The sequence below is a fragment of the Zingiber officinale genome, chromosome 5A (genome assembly GCF_018446385.1).
Source record: "Zingiber officinale cultivar Zhangliang chromosome 5A, Zo_v1.1, whole genome shotgun sequence".
NCBI lineage: Eukaryota > Viridiplantae > Streptophyta > Magnoliopsida > Zingiberales > Zingiberaceae > Zingiber > Zingiber officinale.
Genome location: NC_055994.1, coordinates 128702946 through 128713851, shown reverse-complemented (window position 1 = coordinate 128713851; position 10906 = coordinate 128702946). Strand labels below are relative to the sequence as shown.

Here is a 10906-nt window from a genome sequence, read left to right as displayed (position 1 = left end):
ATAATTATCTGAAGAGATAAATTTTACCAATTCAAATAAAATACAAAAAATTGAAATCACTACAAGAAAAAACATCTATTATGACATTTTCTTTATGACACTTATTAAAAAGTGTCATTATAAATATTGTACAATGACACTCTTTGCATCTAATTAACTTTTTATAAAAATTATCATATTAGACGTTTTACCATGACATATTTTATAAATGTCATTACATTATAAACATATTAATCTAAACCCTATCATTTCCTTCCCTCTCCCATTTCTTCTTCATTCCTTTTCTTTATTGCTGCTAGGTTTCTTCCATCTCCCACCCCTTCTTTTCTTCCCTCTCCACAGCGCAGCCAGGTTCTTCCCTCTCCGTAGCAAGCAAGTAGTGGCTCAAAGGTAACCCTATTTCTCATTTCTTCCTTTTCCGCAACATCGCGCACAACCCCGCCAGGCGACGAGCAACCATTTTACAAGCGATCACACTCGAGGGGGCTGCAACCTCGCCAGGCCGCTGGTTCACTAGCGGCATATTCGCGAATGGCTACACGCGAAGGGGTCGATGCCTCACTAGGTAACCCATTCACAAATAGGCACATAAGAGGGGGACGATGCCGGGCAGTGACCTATAGCGAGATAGCGACATTGCTATCTTCTTCTGAAACTCTCGCCTTTTTCCATCTCCATATACTAGTAGGAAGCTTGCCCTTTTCCTCACGCAGCACCGAGTCGAAGTGATCGGTCTTTCCTTTCCCGACATTCATCTTCTCACAGGTTTGTGTCTTAATCCTCGATTGCCCCTCCCCGCTTTTCAATTCTTCCCCTCATGGCACGGTCTCGTAGCGCTCTTGCTGGAGCACGTCCGAAGGATCTGTTGCGAGCACTGCATCCTTCTCTTTTTCTAACTATTTTCCTTGTTTGTTAGTTGGCACATGTTCTCCTCCCCTTTTCAATTTCTCCTCTCACGACATAGTTGTGATGGCGGGTGTTGGTCTTGATGCTTGTTGTCTGAAGGATCAATTTTCTTCTTCAGACGTGTTCTTCAAAGATCTGAAATCCTTGAAGAAGGTATGATGCTCAATTTTGTTTTGTTTTTTCTATCTCCTTGGCTTTAGAAATGTTTGAGTAATTAAATTGTGCTATAGAAGACATGAATGGAAGAATGAGAATGAAATAAATCAGTCTGCATGCAATACCAGTAGATTTACCACCAATAAGCACATCTCCCATATTAAACTACCAATTCAATTTTATATAAAGGAGTGCGAAGAGGCATTGGTTTTGGATCCTGCTTTCAGGCGTGCACACCAAAGGTTGGCATCGTTGCTTATAAGGTTATAACACTTTAAAAATGTTCCATTCTTTCTAATTCAAGTTTGCAAATTGATTGCTACTGGTCCTAGTGTTATGTTGAGATATTGATATTGCTTAATTGCATATGATTCATTTCCTTGGAGCTAGTCACCCACTGCTGTTATTAATTATGACATGTAATTTATTTATGAATACTTCTATTACATAATAAATAGGTATAATCGAAGAACTATCTCAATTTTATCAAATTCTATTCTGATTGATAAGGTTGCATCTTTTTTTATGGTAGAGTTGTCTTATGATTTTTGCATTGTTTATATTTGTTATTCAAAGTTGCAACATCAAACCCTTGTCCTTACTACAGTCATTTTGCTTGATCACAATTCTAAATTGTAAAAAAGATCTTTTTGTAGAATTGTCAAGGATTGAACAGCTTTAAACAAATTACTACCTATATATTTGTCTTACATTCTTCTGTTTTAACTCACAATATTGGTAGATAGCCATGGAGTGCCATTAATTGCAGTAATTAAAATATATCCTTGTGTTGCCGAAAAGAAAAAAAATAACATTGTTATTGCCATATATTAATGTTGCTCCGGATGTACTTATGATTAATTGAATTCTAGACATACAATCAAGTGTCTGTTTTGTTTACTATGATTAGTAGACCACACTGCAACAAATATTGTGATGAGAAATAAATAATAACACGTGAAGTTTTTTATCATGTTATATGAACTCAAGAACTTGAGAAGAAAAAGAAATTGTTGTTTTTTGTGCTTAGTTTGTTTTAGCTTTTAAATTTCATTATTCTTTCTTTTGACTCATTGTGATAAATGATGTTGATGAGTAAATCTTATACTGAAATATGCATTCTTCTAAATAAACTGTTTATTATGGTCAATAGGTTAGGTTTAGTTGAGAATGCTAAGAAACATCTCTTGTTAGGTTAAGTTTACATTCCGTTGAATTTAGGGAGCTTCAAGCAATGGAAAGACATTTGGACATGTGTGCAGAAGCCCGAAAGGTTGTAGATTGGAAGAGTGACCTTAAGGAGAGTGATGCTGCCTTCACTGAAGGAGCAAATGCTTCATCATTTGTAAACTCATACTAGCACTTAATCTCATTAGTTTGGATGTCATGTTAATGTTGTTTGTTAGCCCCTTAGACTCGACGGCATGGCTGGGCGCAAGGATTGGCTCGTTGCTCCTTGGATCCAGCAAAGTGGGCATGTGCGCAAGACATGCCAAGCAGCGGGTGGACATGGGACAGTGCGCGGGCACTGTCCAAGCACAAGTCGAGCGGGAGGTTGACTTGGCGGTGGCAAACAGATGCGAAGAAGCGGACGCGCGGAATCGGAGCATTTGGCCAAGCATGGCTCGGAGAAATCATGAGCCATGGCATGCAGCGGGTGCATGCAATGCAGCATACGGAAGGATGCAGCAAAAGGGGCTATTTCGGCCCAAGCCCATGAAGCAGAACCATGGACAGCACAAGGGTGCAGGTTGGCTTTGACATGGCGCCAAGGCAGCGACGAGGTGGCTGGCGGTTTGGGACAGGTGGCATGGCAGTTGACTGCTTGTAAACTGCCAAACCAACCCTGCCTATGCATTATAAATAGGCAAGGGGGTGGCAAAGGCAAGGACAAGAGAGATGTATGAGCATTCTGCCAAGAGAGTCACTGTAATCCTTTGTTTGTGAATACAAAAAGGTTGGGAGTTTCCTGTACGTTGGCTTGTCTTCTTTGTGCGTGGCTTGTGCATTCTCTAGCACGTTGGTGGTGCAACTCGGAGGCTGAATCAAGTGCGGAACTTGACTGCAGTGCAGGAGTTTTCAAAGGTGAAAATTTACCCCTGTGACAACTGGTATCAGAGCGCAGATTCATGGCTGGTGGTAGCCACGAACTAAGGGAAAGCTTTCTTCTGTGGAAGCCGTGCTTGGTGCGGTGCCGGATGGAGAGGACGTTTGCGATCTGGTGGCAAGGGTCCTCAACTTGGAGGCAAGTCTGTTGCATATCCAAGAATCTCTTATGGAAGAGATGGCGCAAATACGGAAGAACAACGAGGATCTTCGCTACGAAATCATTGTTCTGCGAAGAGCAATGGCTTCTAGTTCGGAAGCGGTGCCTCAACGTCCGTTGGTGAGAGTTCCGGAACCAAAGTCTTTCGGAGGCTGAATCAAGTGCGGAACTTGACTGTCGCGCAGGAGTTTTCAAAGGTGAAAATTTATCCCTGTGACAACTGGTATCAGGGTTTAGGGAATACAATAATGTATTCTTATAATGCCCACAATTGCAGGTAATGGCTTCAAAATGTGAAGCGTAACTTTGACTTCATCAACTTGAAGAAGCTGATATGGTCATATCTAATGTATTTAAACTTGATAGTGTAAATTCACCATCCTCAAATACTAAGTTTTTTGGTATGCTGGCAAATTCATACTTGTATGTTGTCAATGTCGAAGTGGACATGGCTCGAGGAAGGTAATGTTAAAGTGTTATATTGAATATTAAGGTAGTTTTCAATATTTGTATGTTCATTGAAAATGTATAATGAATAATTTTCAGGTTTGAAAATGTCTTCACAAAAAGCAAAGCAGATTCATCCTAGAAATGTGGAGATATATACATTATTGAACAACACAAGAGCTATATCTCGAGCACGAGCATTAGGCAATGAACTCTTTAACTCAAGAAAATTTATGGAAGCAAGCTTAGCTTATGGGAAGGACTCAAGTATGACCCTGCAAACCTTGTTCTTTACTGCAATTCGGATAGTGCGAAAAGGCTGTTGAGGATTGCAACAAAGCTCTTAGCATTCAAGCCAACTACATGAAAGCCCTTCTTAGTTGTGCCACCTCATATTCAGAGGTGATATGATTCCCTTCTAAAATTTAATATTTTGAGTATAGTGTATAACTAGTTTTGGATGTAAAAGATTCATCATTAGTTTGTATTTGTAACTTTGACCCAAATATTTATAGGATGAATTTAGATGATCTACTTGCATTTTAAATTATATTTTATATTTTTTTCTATTCTAAATGGTGGATGAATTGTGATGATATATAAATATTGAATTCATATTATATATTCTAAATAAATATTAGTGATCATTTTAAATATATTTATAAATTATTATAATGATATTTATTAATGTCATTATAGATTAGTTAATGTGATATTTTAAAATGATTTTATAAATTATTTTTATTGACACTTTTTATTGTCCTTATAAAAAATATAAATGTCATAATAAAAGAGTTTTGGTGACATTTAACTTTGTCCCTATTATAATTATAACAAGACAAATATAAATGTCCTTAAAATATGATTTTTCTTGACATTTTAGAGTGTCATTATATTTTAAAATTGCGACACTTTTGATGTTAGCATTGATATTGCATAACGACATTATAAAATGTCAGGAATGTGAGGAAGGTCTAAGACGACATCACTGTATAGGACGTTTTTTGGAGATGTCACTAAAACGTTAGTGTCATCATAAATATACTATAAGGACATTTATGCGTGTCATAATAGACTATTATTCTTGTAGTGAATCTAAAAAGAAATAAAAAAGTTTCCCAAACTTGATTGGTTGTTGTACCAATTCAGAGCATAACCTATTCTGATATAACTTATTAGATTGAGACGCACATGAGAGGGTGAATCGTGTGGTTTTGAAAAAAAATCTTTTATTTTTAAAATCAAAGTAAGTAAATGAAGTAGGAATAAGAACAGAAATAGAAAATGACAAAAACGCAAGCGGTTTTACTTAGTTTGGAGCCTTCGGTGACTCCTACTCCAAGACCTAGTTCCCGCAGACCTATCGATGGATAATCTACTAATAACCTCTTTCAAAACCACTGGCAGAGAGGATCGAGTACAAAATGAATAGGACAAAGTGTAACATGCTACACTTTTCCTTTTGCAAAAATTAAGGATAGAATTTGAACTTTGTTACCCAACACTTTGAGGATATTTGAATCGTGTTCGGTGTTAGACGGCTTCTCAACGATTGTTGAGCGTAGCAGAGTCATAGCAGGGCAGCAACAGGAAGCTAGAGTAGATGCAATGCTAAAAGGGCATGTAGAAGATCGTTATTGAAGTCTATATAGTGTGCTGCTCAAATAGGACATATATAGCATGTGGAAGGCGCCTTCAGCCACCTTGGAGGCACCTCCAGCAGCAACTCCTATCCCCTTCACTTCGCAGATGATAACATCCACATCCTACTAATTTTAGATTTTATGAATTATTTGAATTGATTTGGTCATTGTTCTATTTGATCAAGTAAAGGTTGATGCTGATTTAATCAAAGTCTTGATTGACTTGATCAGAATCTAGATTATTTTATGGTTTTGAATTTGAGTTATGTAAATTTAGATTATTATGTACCATACTTGAGATAATTTCATACTTATCTAAATTATCATGCAGATTATTTAAACTACTACTGATAGAGGTATTTTGGTAAATTATGCTAACCTTAAGCACATCCCCTAATTCAGTAGACTTCTCCGTTGGGTCTGACTCGAGTCTGGATTCGATTTTGACTTGATTCTCTAACTCCAATGGCTCCTCGTGAAGCTTGGTCAAGCAGGTCCAAAACTCGTGGGCATCCTTGACCTTTCCTATCCTGCATGTAACTTTGTTAGGTAATAAATCTGAAACAAACTTTAGTACTTTTTGGTTTACTTCCAAGTTCTGGGTTGATCATCTCAATGTCATGCCGCCATCAAAGTCGTTCATAAAGATGAAACTTTCCATCTGCATCCTCCTCAAATTGAATTCGTGTATCTCGTATATCTCATATGATGGCAGCTTGTGGATATTTCTCTCTTCTTGAAGAGACATTGGTATATTTGCAAAAAAAAAAAATAAACAAGAAGTAATTCCCAAGATTTTATTTTGGAGTAAGCAATGTGAGAGATAAAGAAATATGTGTGAAAAAATAATAATTAAAAATAATAATAAAATATTAAAAAATATTAATACAAAATATTAATACAGATTTTTGTTAAATGCAATATTTTGTCAACACTAACCAACAGTGAAAGAATAAAAATGATTTTTCAAAAATACTTTTGGAGGAAAAAAATGAAAGGCGGTTGGTGGTTGCACCAATTCAGAGCAGTACCCACTCTAATACCACTTGTTGGATCGTAAAGTTCGCTAGAAGGGGGTGAATAGCAATCTTCGAAAATCGTTATCGAGTAAGCAACAGAAATAGAAAACACAACGCTAACAAAACTAATTTTACTTGGTTCGGAGCCTTTGTCGACTCCTACTCCAAGGTCCGTACGTGAGAGTACTTTCGTTGGACAATCACTAATAATTCGCAAAATATTACAAACTTTAGTACAAGAACTATTAAAAGAATACCGACAACAAGAAAAAGAAATTGAGTTGCAGGTTGTCAGAGAAGCCTCGCAGCGTCGTAGGAGCAGTGCGCAACAGAACAGTCGTAGAAGAAGTTGTTGTCCAAAGCTTTGGTGGAAGGCTTCTTTTATAGGAGTGTTTCGGTGCCCGGATCCCTTCTGGGCGCTTGGACTGTGACGTAGGCCAAGCCAACCAGCGCGCTCCACGTTTGTGTCGAGATAGAATTTTGCATTCCGGGTGCCCGGACCACCATTTTCCAACAAATCCTTTTCTTGCAAGAAAATGTTAGTTCAAGGCAAATACAAATTATACTACCCTGCAAAATAAAGTGTTAGCACAATTATAGTCAAATAGAGTAGTAATTAGATTCTGTTTCCTCGGGACCAGAATCTAGTCAAGATCTCAACTTAAAATTTTGAAATGGATCTAAGTTGGATCGACGCCTACTATTCCCTTAAACGGGGAGCGCGTCATCACCAAGTCACTCCCCTCCAATAACTTACCTGCCAGACATCTGGTCAGTCCGTCGACTTGTCTGGACTTCGTGCCAGCTATCTGGTCAGCCTGTCAACCTAATTGGCTTCGTGCCAGCTATCCGGTCGGCCCGTCGACGTAGCTGGGCTTCGTGCTAGATATCGGATCAGCCCGTCGACCTATCTGGACTTCACACTAGCTATCTAGTCAGCCCGTTAACCTAGCTGGATTTCTCCTGTATACTCAGTCAAAGTGTTAGATCACAACAAAACTAACTTAACCTACTTAGTCATTTATCAAAACCTGAGTTAGACCGTTAGTGCTAACCGCACCAACATGTGCTTTGTTTGAATCTGAAACATTTCAAGTAACTCATTCTATAACAAATATTTTTTTATATAAAAATTTAATTATTTGTTTTATAACTAATGTTTTATTTACATGAAATTTTGTGGTGTAGAAACGATCTACAATAAATGTTGAAAATCGAGGAAAACTCCCATATAACCATCGCGGAGGTGCTAAATCATTCATTCAATATAGTTACGACGGTGTAAATGCTAATTTTATAATTTTTATATATTGTTTATTGATTAAAATATTAATTTTTTTTAGACTGATCAATCACAAAGAAAAGATCGAATTATTATTTTTAATGAAACTCATTATAACTCGTCAAAAGGGTGGATTGGGGATACAACCAAAAGTGCATACATATGTTTTACACATATTTAGTGAATTTGTGTATAATTATTTTTTGTGAGATTTTTAACATGTTTATTTTTTCTAGGATGATATGATGAGACTATGTGATGAGTTTATTCAAACGCAGAAGAGGTCATCAATGTAGTCCAAATTACAAATACAGTTTGTAATCAGGTCCGCGATACTTTTACTTATATTTGCTTATCATGTTTGGCACAATTTGATTTATAATTGCAAAACAATTGTAGTAAATTTGAAGATAAAATGTTGCTATTACTCTTTAGCTACCGAAGAAAATCAATTAAATCATAAAAATGACAAATGTAAAAGCTGTGCGACACTGTCAACAGCACGGACATTTGAGAATAGCTAGGATGAACATATAAGAGAGTCAAGGTCCACGAAGCCTGCTTCCTTCTTTTAGAGCTTTCTAATGTGTGTTTCAGTTCAAATATCTAACAAATTAGTTATATCTAGAAAGCATCAGCATTAAAAAAAAAAAAAGTCAGTAGTTAACTTTTGCTAGTAAGAGATATAAAGCTTATAGGAATATAGTTGTTCGAACCATAATTAGTATTACAACCTTATAGGAACCACCATGGTGAAAATAATTAATTTTTTGATATTCTTATGTGAACTGTGATGTACCTTTGCCAGTTATTGCATATAATGTAGTTTTATATGATGTAGTATACCTTCAAATTTTTTACAATTTGATTTATACGTCTAAAACAATTATTTAATGAATATTTGCATTTTTCTTGAAATGACACAAGTTTTGCTTATTTTTCATGTGAACCATTTGGATTTTATGTTATCTTAAAATATATTGAAACTTGTATTAGGTCCTTGGCACTTGTTTTGGATACATTAAAGGATTTAGAAGTGGGTCAAATTCAGTTAGGTCCACTTCTTCAGATGTCACTTCCTCATCCAAATCAACTAACGTCGCATTACGTGAAAAGCTTGAATCCACCCAAGAAAAATTAACAAACATAATAGTTCAATTAGCAAACATCCAAGATAAATTAGCATCACTAAAATCAAGACAAGATATATTTGAATAAATTCTTAATCGATTGGCACTTAGAGCATTAAATTCTTTGATTCATGATTCATCTTCAGCTCCATTTTTTTTTCCTCGATCTTAGATTTTGATATTGTAGACTTTTGAATATAAATATGATGTGAAATTTATTTCTTAGACTTGAACTTGAACTTTTATTTGTGAACTTGTTACTTGTTGTGTACTGTGTTGTGTTACTTTATACGTTGTGTTACATTATGTGTTGTGATTGTTGTTATTTTTGTAAATTTGCATGCAGGATAATGAAAACAAGGCTTTTTTTTTTAAAAAAAACAATGTTGGCGACGAAATTGTGCAATTCATCGCTAACTTTATTTTTAGTGACGATTTTTCACCAATTCATCGCAAAGTTTGTTTTTCCATGCGGAAAATCGTAGCTAATGTTAGTGACGATCTTGTTTATTTCATCGCTAATAACATATATTGGCGACGAGTTTTATTATTTCATCACGAATAAGTTGGCAACAAAAAAATGCACATTAACAACGAAAACTTCACAGCGTTAAAATATCAACGACAAAAATAAAAAATTTGTTGCTAAGTTATATTTACGGCAAGCTTACAACGACGATACTAACAACGAAAATATATCATCGTAAATAACTTTTAGCGATGAATATTCTTAGTTAGCAACGAAAAGTTTCGTCGTTAAATATCATTATTCTTGTAGCAATTCTAACGGTGCAAAACACATAAAATTAAAGTATTTTACTATAAAAAGAAGTTTAGAAACATAAAATGTCAATTGAACATATTAGTACAAAACTCATGATTACAAATCCACTAACAAAAGGGTTGCCTCCAAATACATTTATTCAACATGTCGAACGAACGAACATTATTAAAAGACTCTAAATTAATATTTTATATTTAACATCTTAATGTGAGCTCATTAATGTATTATTTCTGATATCAAATGACATGATGCTTGTTATTAGTATATACATGAAGTTGATTGAATTTTAATCTTAACACAACACTAATGTGGATCATCATTGATCTTGTTTGTTCATGAGTCATATTAAGTAGAATAGTAATATCAGTAATATTGCGGTATATGAAAGGAACTATGTCGAAATGATGATATAAAATCGCCATGACTCATATTAGTATACATATTTAACTATAACATTATGATATGACCAATGAATGAATACGTTTATCTTCATGCTTAGAGTGTTAACTTATTGTATAAATCATAGTGTTTCTCACATAGACCAAGTAGGAGAATGTAAGTTGTGTGTCCCACATACCACAATATAATGAGATATTTAATTATAGTTTTAATATCTAATTTATGATTTAGATATATAATATTTATCTACTAAGGATGATCAATTTGAAAAGGTGCCTATATACTGATAGAACGTGTAGTTGAGATCCATTATTAGAAACGGTTCTCTCTCTCTTTGTATCATGATAGAACACAAAATTCATTATCAATCAATCAATCAAGAAAACAACTCTATTAATTAAGATAAAGACAAAAGAGAAAAATCATTTCTTCATTTTTCTACTGAGAAATCTATGGCTACTCAATGTTAGTATTTTAATTTTATTAGATGTTAATAGGAGTGTGATTATCATGAAGTTATAAGATTCATGTCTAAATCCATCTAGTTTTTGTTATGAATTTTATAAAGTTTACATATACGAATGTTGCTGGGTGGGCAATATTTAGACCTCGCTCTCAGAAGTGATGCCATTGACTGGATTCGAAAGGTATAGGTCGAGTAGTTCTTTCCCCCCTTCTTCTCCAGCTGGTTAGACTCTGCATTTTCCTTGATTTTCCCATGATCCTGACAGATCGATCAATTTGAACATTGGGCGTTTCTTTCTAAATGAACAGGTTCATGCACATTACAATTTTTTTTTTCACAACATAAATTCTATTGTTGATGGAAAAGATTGTAAATGATAAGAGGAAAAATATGACTGACGCAGCGATG

At 35.2% G+C, this 10906-nt stretch overlaps 1 long non-coding RNA gene across 1 annotated transcript; it reads left to right on the top strand.

Moving 5' to 3' along the window:
- Positions 1 to 250: 250 nt before the first annotated feature.
- Positions 251 to 4322, top strand: LOC121981718. The gene is made up of 2 exons (XR_006111913.1): positions 251 to 3790; positions 3875 to 4322. It is a non-coding gene; the product is annotated as an uncharacterized LOC121981718 (long non-coding RNA).
- The last annotated feature ends 6584 nt before the right edge of the window (positions 4323 to 10906 follow it).